The sequence below is a fragment of the Myxocyprinus asiaticus genome, chromosome 32 (assembly GCF_019703515.2).
Source record: "Myxocyprinus asiaticus isolate MX2 ecotype Aquarium Trade chromosome 32, UBuf_Myxa_2, whole genome shotgun sequence".
Lineage (NCBI taxonomy): Eukaryota > Metazoa > Chordata > Actinopteri > Cypriniformes > Catostomidae > Myxocyprinus > Myxocyprinus asiaticus.
The window spans coordinates 11,153,652-11,164,415 of record NC_059375.1 but is presented as its reverse complement, the minus strand read 5'-3'; positions in this window follow the sequence as shown (position 1 = coordinate 11,164,415).

The window sequence follows — 10,764 nt, the reverse complement described above, 5'->3', positions numbered from 1 at the left end:
ATGACTGTACTATTATTCTAAAATGTGAAAAAAAAAAAAAATTATAATAAAGAATAAGTGTTTCAAAACTTTTGACCGGTAGTGTATATATATATATGTATATATATATATACATACACACACACACACACACACACATATGTGTATATACAAATATATAAAAAAATGCATACATACACACGCATATACGCACACCCACACATACACGCACGTACATATACGTACGCACAACCGCGCACATACATACATACACATACGTACATGTACACATACATGTGCGCATGTAGCATGTATGGAGGCGACAGCGGGTGGTGACATGAGTGATAGAGACAGGTGATACTGATAGGGGGATTAGCTGATTAGTGATTGATGAGCTTTCCTGATGTGGAAACAATTGGATCTGATGGAGCTGTGATATGCATCTGAGGACCAGCATCTGAGAGACTGAATTTGTTGTTTTGCTGTAATGCCAGATTGGAGGAGGACTGATTTGAGGTGCTTTTGGAACCAGAATCTTGAAGCTGCAATTATTATTATCAACGAATGGCGGAACAAGAGGGGACTTAATTTGGGAATATCTATAAGCGGGAAATGACGTGAGAGATTGATAAGTTTGGATGGGGGTGGACAAGCTGAAAATGTAAATCAAAAATGCCCCTTTTAACTTGATCTGTTTGCTTTGTTTAATGAAGAGTCTGATTGTTTCTTTGTCTATAATTTGCAGGTCTAAGAAGGTGGGATGAATGTTGGGATTGAATTGTGTATTAACAGTGAATTCTGAGCAATGCAGAAAGCAGAAAAAGGCTAGGATAAACATAGCGTCGAGCGTGCAAGCTGTGTTTACTGAATGGTAACCAAGGCAGAGGGTGGTCAGGCATTTTGTTAAGAAATCGATGGTTAGAGGCATTCTGGTTCCTGAGCATTTAATGAGCAGAGAAATTTGGCAGTTATTGATTGCTGGGGCGGACTTGCCGAATATTGATTTATGGAAAATAAGATGCCACACAGAAAGCCTTTGGTGGTATCTGGTTAAATTCCTTTGATTGGTTTAGGAATGAAATTAATGGTGAAATGGATAATATGCTTTAGTAGAACCATTATTAAGTGCAATATATATAACCCCCTAAATTGGGTGAAAGAAACGCCAAATCGAAGGTTGAATGAAGGGCTAGATCATGGTAAACTGCATTGGAAGAGCCGGCTTTCGGCGGGCCTGCTCTGGGTAGAAGGTTTAGACGAAGGACCTTTATGCGGCTAGAGGGGGCTGTACCACTGATAATTTGCATCTAATCAGCCAGCTTACAGGGGTGGCCTCACTTAAGGGCGTGATCCTTGTGGAAGGTTTAGATTAAAGGACCTGTGTACAGGCATAGGGAGTTGTGCCATAGGTATACTGTCAGATTGGCTGGATTGCGGAGGTAGCCTCACTCAATAGTCTACCCAGAGACGGGGAAATATGGTGCTTGAAAAGAACAGGAGGTGGTGACCACCGTCTCCTGTAATACAAATACAAAGTTCTTCAGTGGAAGCACGGTAAAATGCTGCTGCAGCTGTAGAGTAAGTGGGCCTCCTGCGGGAGTGGAGTTTAAAGTATTTGGGGTCACGATAAAGGGGTTGCTGTTGGAGCGCTGCAGTAGATGCACATCTATAAATTTAAGGAACTTAGGAATTGAAAGTGCCTGTGGAGAAAATAGAAATAACTCTGTGTACACACCTGTAAGGGAAGCGAACAGTTAGTTAGGAAAAACTAGCCATTATATTTATACACACCTGCCAAAGGTTAGTTAAGATAAACATGACAATTGCGTTTGTACATGTCTGTAGGGGAAGCAAGTGGTTAGATAGGAATACATAACTTAATTATGTTTGGCAGGGCAATGCTGCGGCAGTGTCAGGTGGGGCACTGTTGCTGCGGTATCAAGTAGGGCACAAATGACTTTATTAAATTTATCAACACCTGTAAGGGAAGCAAAGGTTAGTTTGTACTTACCTGTAGGGGGAGCAAGTGGTTATTTAGAAATATGTAAATGTATTACCTTTATACACATCTGTAAGGGAAGCAAAAGGTTAGTTATGGAAAACATGTCAATTACGTTTATATGCAGATTTAAGGAAAGCAAATGGTTATTTTAGAATACAACTTTATTACATTTGTCATGGTGGGGCACTACTGCGGCAATATCAAAATGCGAAAGGGGTGCTGCTGTGGCATTATCGAGAGTATGCAGGTGAAGCTGCAGCAGTATCGAGAGTGGGCGGGCTCTGCGGCACATTATCTGGTGGGGCACTGCAGCTGCAGTATCAGGTGGGGCACACATGGTTTCATTACATTTATGCATGCCTGTAAGGAAACAAAAGTTATTTTGAAGTTTATATCAAGCTCTATTTATTATATGTTGGGCTCGTTTTATTCATGAGTGAAGGAAATGCCAATGCAAAGGTTAATGGGAAATGCTAAAAGGCTCTTAAGATTACTGCACCACCACTGCACTCAAATGGGAGAGCTCATATTGCATTCGAACGGGAGAACCTGTGGCCCAAATTGCATAGGTTCACACTGCGTCCAAACAGAAGAGCCCACACTACATTCAAATGGCAGGTGGCGCTGAGTAGAGAACCTTGCTGAATTGTGGTTTGCAAAGTATATTTATATTTATGAGCTACGCCCATAGAATTTTGATAAGAGGAAAACAGGTCCATGAATGCAGTGCTTGGACAGTGCATTTGCGCTGTATGGCCTGAAAGACGATAAGCCAGTGGTAGGAGCACCACAGTTGTGCTTTCTAGCAACTTAATTGTTTGCCGTCTTTGGCTCCTTGGAAGGTAATGGTGAAGTCTTGGAATGATACCTAGATAGCGAAAGCGAGAGGAAAACCTGTGAACAATCCTGTGGAAGGAATTTTAGATGGGCTCTCCTAGAAACCTGCTGGAAGCCATACTGGTAAAACCCTTGCGGATGGCGCAATTTCAGGCGTTTCTGTAGAAACAACAAAATATTCATATTTAGGTGAAACATTTCACAACCCTAAGAAATCTGCGAAAAGTTAGATCCATGGCCACTGGAGTGTGGGCTGCACTTGCACCGGTAGAGGGGTAACCTCAGACTTCTAATGCTTATTAGAGGGGAAAACATGCAGTCAACATTTCGGGGACATGAGTCTAGAGAGAAGAGAAAATAAATATTACTAACAATAAGAAACAATAATGTGTCTAACAGCATACATTATCTAGGAATAAAGAGAGTTATAGCTCTGCACTGCATACAGAAATGCAGGAGAAATGTGCTGGGAAATACATCTTCATAAACAATGTGAAAAATGATCTGGAAAATAAAAGAGCTTTGGTTCTGTGTTGCATACTGAAATGCAGGAGAAATGGACTTGCAATCATTATTGATGGATTCACTTGTGGCCATTCACTCCTTAGAAGTATGACTGCCACCTGCCGTATGATATAATGCATCACATGGCGATAGTTTTGTGAGGAGGAAGTACTCTGCTCGATCCCTGGAGAATCAAAGCCCAGGCTCTGGCTGGCACCACATGTTCAGCTCCTCCAGCTTTCAGACGGGGCTCCTCGAGCTCCAGTGCATGAGGAGTTTCTCAAGAGTTGCAAGAGATTGAGAGGGGAAACAGCTGGAGTGCCGTAATAAAATAAAGAAGAACCACCTGTGTGCTAGAATGGGAATAAAACATTTAGGCGTGTGGGAATGAATGGGGACAGTTACGATGAAAGGACCTGTGCATGGCCTTATGAAATGGTAGCACTGGTATACGGTGAAGCAGTGGCCGGTCTTGCAGAGGCAGCCTCGACGCAATTGGATCTTCTTCGGCGAGTAATTGTTAGAAAGGAAGAAAGGCAGGGTAGAAAAACCACCTACTGCGTTAAAGTGGCAGCTGCCATTTTACAATGTATGAAAATAGTGAGCTGCTGTGGCAGCTTCCACTGAATAACGTAATGATTGTGATAAAATGGCTTATCTGATGAGGAGGTCGAATGCTTCCAGCGGAGTAATAGGATGTCGCATGGTTCTGTTGTGGATGGGCGGGGCCAATGCCGGAAAGACTGTCATGTGAGGAGAATTGTCACGGGAAGCAGGTAAGCAGCGGTTTACATACTCCTACTCGCGGGCCGTGATTTGTCAGATTAAAATTAACATGCTCCTCCGGAACCTCTGTTCAATAACTCCATTAGTTGAGAAAGGAGTATGTGATGATAGAAAGTATCTTAAGACAGCCATATAGAAAGAGGTCATTGGTAATTCTAAGTAGTGCAGTTTCAGTGCTATGACCAGAGTGGAAACCAGATTAAAAAATGATTGTAATTGAGAGGCAATATTTTGTACATGGTAAATCTGAGCATAGTCTAAGTCATTGTTGAGACTTCCTCTGAAACTCTAGAGACAAATGTGATATTATATGGTATTTTGCGGAGAAATTAATAAAAGCAGGAAAAAAACTCCCTATTTAAACTTTTTACTGAATAGAATATACAGCTGAGCTTTTAAAGAGATCTCATCTGTGATTGTTCTTATATATAAGATTGTTTGCCTGAAAACCCTACAAACGGCTCATAAACAAAAGATGTATTTCAGAGAACTTTGATCTACTTCTGCAAGGTGACTCAAAAGAATAACACAATGATGAAACCCGATCTTCATGGGAGATATTAAGATCAAACTGTGCTGATACATTTCTTTTTTGCTTTCAATCTCACATAGCAATTGAACATGGAACATTTTAAGATTTCAAAACCCATTCCAGCAAATGCTGTTCTGCTCCTCTAGAGCAAGCCTGGACAAACTGTACCAGAAGAAAAAAATTTCAGACTTAAGCTTCAATTAGAGGCCTCAGAAATTACAGGACAAGTTGAACTACAGCTACAAAGGCAGGGGAAGTGGTGTGATATCTATTAAAAGCAAAAATCGGATGATGCACAAAGGATGTCCAAAGACCTACAGGGAATGTCATTGGGTCAATGTGGATGGAATCAAGACACATACAGAACAGACGATTTTCAGTCACGATTCCTCAGAAGCACAGCTCTCCTCAACAGAGCAGGAAAAGCTGAATCTCACAGACTCTGATAATCATGTATGTCTTACAAGGATTATTTTAAGACAAAGCATATTTTTGTGCATCTTTTGTATGTTAAACATAATAAATTCACCTTGACTATCATGTAACTGATTAAACCTCGTGCTCTCTATGGGGTCTTTGAGACCCCTTTTTGCTATCTCAAAAAACATAACACTGAAGTATCAGATTGATACATTTGAATTTTACAAGAAGTGATATCACGTTTAGAAATCTGATATATGGCCATATATAAAACTTTAGTTCATATATTTGAGCACATTTGTACATATTAAAATACCACTAGTATTTGGGGAAATATGCAGGTATGATACATATATGAATTTTTGCAGTATTTTGAAATACAGTACGTATGAACGTAATTCATGTTTTAAATGTATTCTACATAAATAATAGTATTTTTTAAATATGTTTAACCCAAGCAACTTAATTGAAAGTCTGTAACAGTCATTTGATGTTTTTGAGGGTTAATGCATGTTGTAATCTAAAAAGAAGTCAAACTGATCATTATCCAAATGTTCAAAAACAACATACTGTATGTCGTACCAATAATTTATCCTATCTCACCAATCTATGCCTAATATGGCCAAACAGTTAAGTATAACATGGTAATATGGTGTCAGCATTGTAGGACCCCATTGAATGAAGCAGTTTTCATATGCAAATTATTATTTTTGATTCAGCACTCAACATTAGACCTCTGTGGGCTTGGAAGCGCATGAGTGGCGTTCAGGTGAAATTATCGAAAATTGGTTTCTTGCTTAGTCACCTGTGGTGAGATCAAAGGGCACAAATCCTGTGCGTGTCATCTTGTTTCAGTGAGAGAGGTGTTTTTGCAATGCCTGATACATTAGTCATTTGGAAACAAAAAAAAACTTTTTTTTTCAGATCTAATTGTCAGATGCATTGAGCTTTTGAAGTACTTAAGTGATTTTTAACTGCTTTAAAGAAAACACGATAAATGCTTTCCGGCAGGATCCTCAGACATCTATGTAAGCGATTTAACACCCATATTTTATGCTAATATATCAGTCTGTACACAAGCAGGATAGAGTTATTAATGTATTTCCACATATTTAATATGAATCTATTGAAATACGCCATAGAATGGACCAGTTAATATGTGGACCATTTCATAATTTCACATTCACTACTATTTATTGCTTAGTTTTCATTTCTTACATTATACAGACATAAAAAAGTATATTTTGCTACCATCCTCTACTACACCCACTATAGCTATCATAAGAAGCAGCAATGTTAAAAGTCTTTCACAGTCCATAGAGAGGAAACCCTGTCATTTGAACCCTTCACTCAGCACAAGTCTGTGATCTTAAAGTTTTTTTTTCCCCTATAGTGGTTAGCAATAAACAGCTGAAATAGACTTACATCACCAACACTGACCAAAAAATATCAGTTATATTTCACATACACATGAACGTAAATCCTTTAAAGCTGAACTGAATCATTTATGCACCACTAGCATCACCAATCGTCCAAAATAACGATTGCTGTCAAACAGTTTTCCCGAACACTCCCCCCATCTTCCACTGGGTGTCAAACACTTAGTCCCGTGCCAAACTCACGTCATTGGTTGAGCCACTGTTAGTATGTTTGGCTGGTCGAGATGTTCAAACAATATTTTGAAAAATGGCTTACTTACAGTTGTTTGTCCATAGTGAGCTGAGATAGGAGAAAGTATTTGAATAACGAAAAAATTACACACTTCAGCTTTACACAAAAGAACCAAAGGTTGATACATAGCATTGTCACTTTGAGCAATCTGAAACACTTTTGAACAGATCATCTACAACTAAGTGGTATAACAAGTTAAACTGATGCTTATAGGTAAATATGACTCAAACAATTAGAGGTTAATGACTTTGTGGATCCAGACTTATTTGGATGAAATAGGCTTTTTTGCTTACAGGTAATTAAGAGCAGCCCTAAATTTCCTAGAGAAATACTTAAATATTCTGTGATGCAGCCAACTTGCCCTACAGAAGTTTGCCATGCCCTGTGACACCTTAGTCAACCTATTTAGCTCTGAAAACAAAGGATTAAAAGGTCAGAAATGAAATTACAAACAAGTAATATCCACTCTACAATTTATATATGCTTAGCAAAGGAAGGAAAAAGAGGTAAAATATTTGCTTTTGTAATTTCAAACATATGGACATATACATAATTATAAGTACGCTTCAACACTATCTTTGTTTAGTCTACCTTGTGCTCTCCAGTAATTACTACTAATTGAATCTGTGATCTGCCAGTCTTCCATGAAAGACCAATGGGCTGGGGCCAAATAAATAAAAACATAAAAGTTCTTTCACAAATTATATTGCCTTTTTATTATGCAATGGGTCGATTAATCAAAATTAGTGGAAACCTACAACAAACAAAGTCAAAGATGACTTAAGCCAAGTGCTAGTTTTCGTGATAATTTTATTAGAAATTAATGGTGGTGACGAGTGTCATTTTGGTATCTCAGAGCTAGGAGGGGGTTGGCAGCCGTATGTCTATAAATGTAGCCACCACTATGAGGAACAACACACAAAGATCTCGATTACCTGAAGAGACTACTGATCAAGACAAAAAAAAACAAAAAAAAAAACATTTGTCTGAGCATTTTTGATAATTTTTCATTTGTATTATTTCTGAGCTCATTTTAAGATTTTAATTTTAACAACACATTTTTGTTCCATATGGAGATTTGGAAATTAACAACACTGATGGTCACCATTCCTGCACTTATATACAGTGTTCAGGGACTGTCCTTCACTGCAAACTGAGAACACTGGATTTCAGATAACTTGGGGGTAAGTAATGCTGTCTTCTTTCCACTCTTCATAATGTTATTACTTTTTAAGTTCACCTTAATGATCAATAAGTTAAACTGTATTTCTTTATATCTTTATTCTAATGCTGTTACAGAAAGAAGAGACATTTTGACATTTGTTTCACCTTCCAAGACTAAAATGATATTGAATAATCTTTTCACATCCACTATCAGAATGGTTTGTTATTATTACAGGATCAACCAGTGGAGAGACTAGCCAGCCAAATGGCCGGTCTACTCAAGAGATCTAAATCTCATCAGTTCTATGGGCTAATGGGAAAATGCTCTGATAAGACGAAATCTTTCGGTAAGACTAAATCATAGATTGCACACACACACACACACACACACACACACACAAAAACCATGGTGAACTTATAGCTAATCAAAAAATCAAAACAAATCACATTTATTGTCACACAGCCATATACACAAGTGCAATGATGTGTGAAATTCTTGGGTGCAGTTCCAATCAACATAGCAGTCGTGACAGTGATGAGTGTGTACAGTGATAATACTAATTTACAATAACATCAAATTTACACTACACAATTTAAAGTCTAATATACACATAATTACACACAACACAATATACAAATAATAACATACACTGTACAGTATACAATATGCACAATACAGATACACATTATTCAATAAAAATAAAAAAGTATATATAGTAGTATATATAGAATGTACAGTAGGTTGTATTGTACTGTATTGACATTCAGGCTGTCGGTTGATAGTAAGTTGTTAAGAGAGAATATAATATAATAATATAATTTATGACAGTCTGGTGTGAGATATGAGAGTAAGAGTAATAAAGTGCAGTGCTGATGTATTTTGATCGCGGGAGATCAAGTGTTCAAAAGTCTGATTGCTTGGGGGAAGAAGCTGTCATGAAGTCAGCTGGTGCGGGTCCTGATGCTGCGATATCGCCTGCCTGATGGTAGCAGTGAGAACAGCCCATGGCTCGGGTGGCTGGAGTCTCTGATGATCCTCCGAGTTTTTTTCACACACCGCCTGGTATATACAGGTGCATCTCAATAAATTAGAATGTCGTGGAAAAGTTCATTTATTTCAGTAATTCAACTCAAATTGTGAAACTCGTGTATTAAATAAATTCAATGCACACAGACTGAAGTAGTTTAAGTCTTTGGTTCTTTTAATTGTGATGATTTTGGCTCACATTTAACAAAAACCCACCAATTCACTATCTCAAAAAATTAGAATACATCATAAGACCAATAAAAAAAACATTTTTAGTGAATTGTTGGCCTTCTGGAAAGTATGTTCATTTACTCTATATGTACTCAATACTTGGTAGGGGCTCCTTCTGCTTTAATTACTGCCTCAATTCGGCGTGGCATGGAGGTGATCAGTTTGTGGCACTGCTGAGGTGGTATGGAAGCCCAGGGTTCTTTGACAGTGGCCTTCAGCTCATCTGCATCTTGTTTCTCATTTTCCTCTTGACAATACCCTATAGATTCTCTACGGGGTTCAGGTCTGGTGAGTTTGCTGGCCAGTCAAGCACACCAACACCATGGTCATTTAACCAACTTTTGGTGCTTTTGCCAGTGTGGGCAGGTGCCAAATCCTGCTGGAAAATGAAATCAGCATCTTTAAAAAGCTGGTCAGCTGAAGGAAGCGTGAAGTGCTCCAAAATATCTTGGTAAACGGGTGAAGTGACTTTGGTTTTCAAAAAATACAATGGACCAACACCAGCAGATGACATTGCACCCCAAATCATCACAGACTGTGGAAACTTAACACTGGACTTCAAGCAACTTGGGCTATGAGCTTCTCCACCCTTCCTCCAGACTCTAGGACCTTGGTTTCCAAATGAAATACAAAACTTGCTCTCATCTGAAAAGAGGACTTTGGACCACTGGGCAACAGTCCAGTTCTTCTTCTCCTTAGCCCAGGTAAGACACCTCTGACGTTGTCTGTGGTTCAGGAGTGGCTTAACAAGAGGAATACGACAACTGTAGCCAAATTCCTTGACAAGTCTGTGTGTGGTGGCTCTTGATGCCTTGACCCCAGCCTCAGTCCATTCTTGAATCGATTTTGCTTGACAATCCCCATAAGGCTGCGGTTCTCTCGGTTTGTTGTGCATCTTTTTCTTCCACACTTTTTCCTTCCACTCAACTTTCTGTTAACATGCTTGGATACAGCACTCTGTGAACAGCCAGCTTCTTTGGCAATGAATGTTTGTGGCTTACCCTCCTTGTGAAGGATGTCAATGATTGTCTTCTGGACAACTGTCAGATCAGCAGTCTTCCCCATGATTCTCTAGCCTAGTGAACCAAACTGAGAGACCATTTTGAAGGCTCAGGAAACCTTTGCAGGTGTTTTGAGTTGATTAGCTGATTGGCATGTCACCATATTCTAATTTTTTGAGATAGTGAATTGGTGGGTTTTTGTTAAATGTGAGCCAAAATCATCACAATTAAAAGAACCAAAGACTTAAACTACTTCAGTCTGTGTGCATTGAATTTATTTAATACACGAGTTTCACAATTTGAGTTGAATTACTGAAATAAATGAACTTTTCCACGACATTCTAATTTATTGAGATGCACCTATATGTCCTGGAGGGAGGGAAGCTCACCTCTGATGATGTGTCTGGCAGTTCGCACCACCCTTTGCAGTGCTTTATGGTTGTGGACGGTGCTATTGCAGAGATGCAGCCAGTCAGGATGCTTTCTACAGTGCAGGTGTAGAACCGTGTGAGGATGTGGCGGTTCATTCCAAACTTCCTCAGCCGTCTCAGGAAGAAGAGGCGCTAATGAGCTTCTTCACAACGACTTCAGTGTGGATGAACCATGTGAG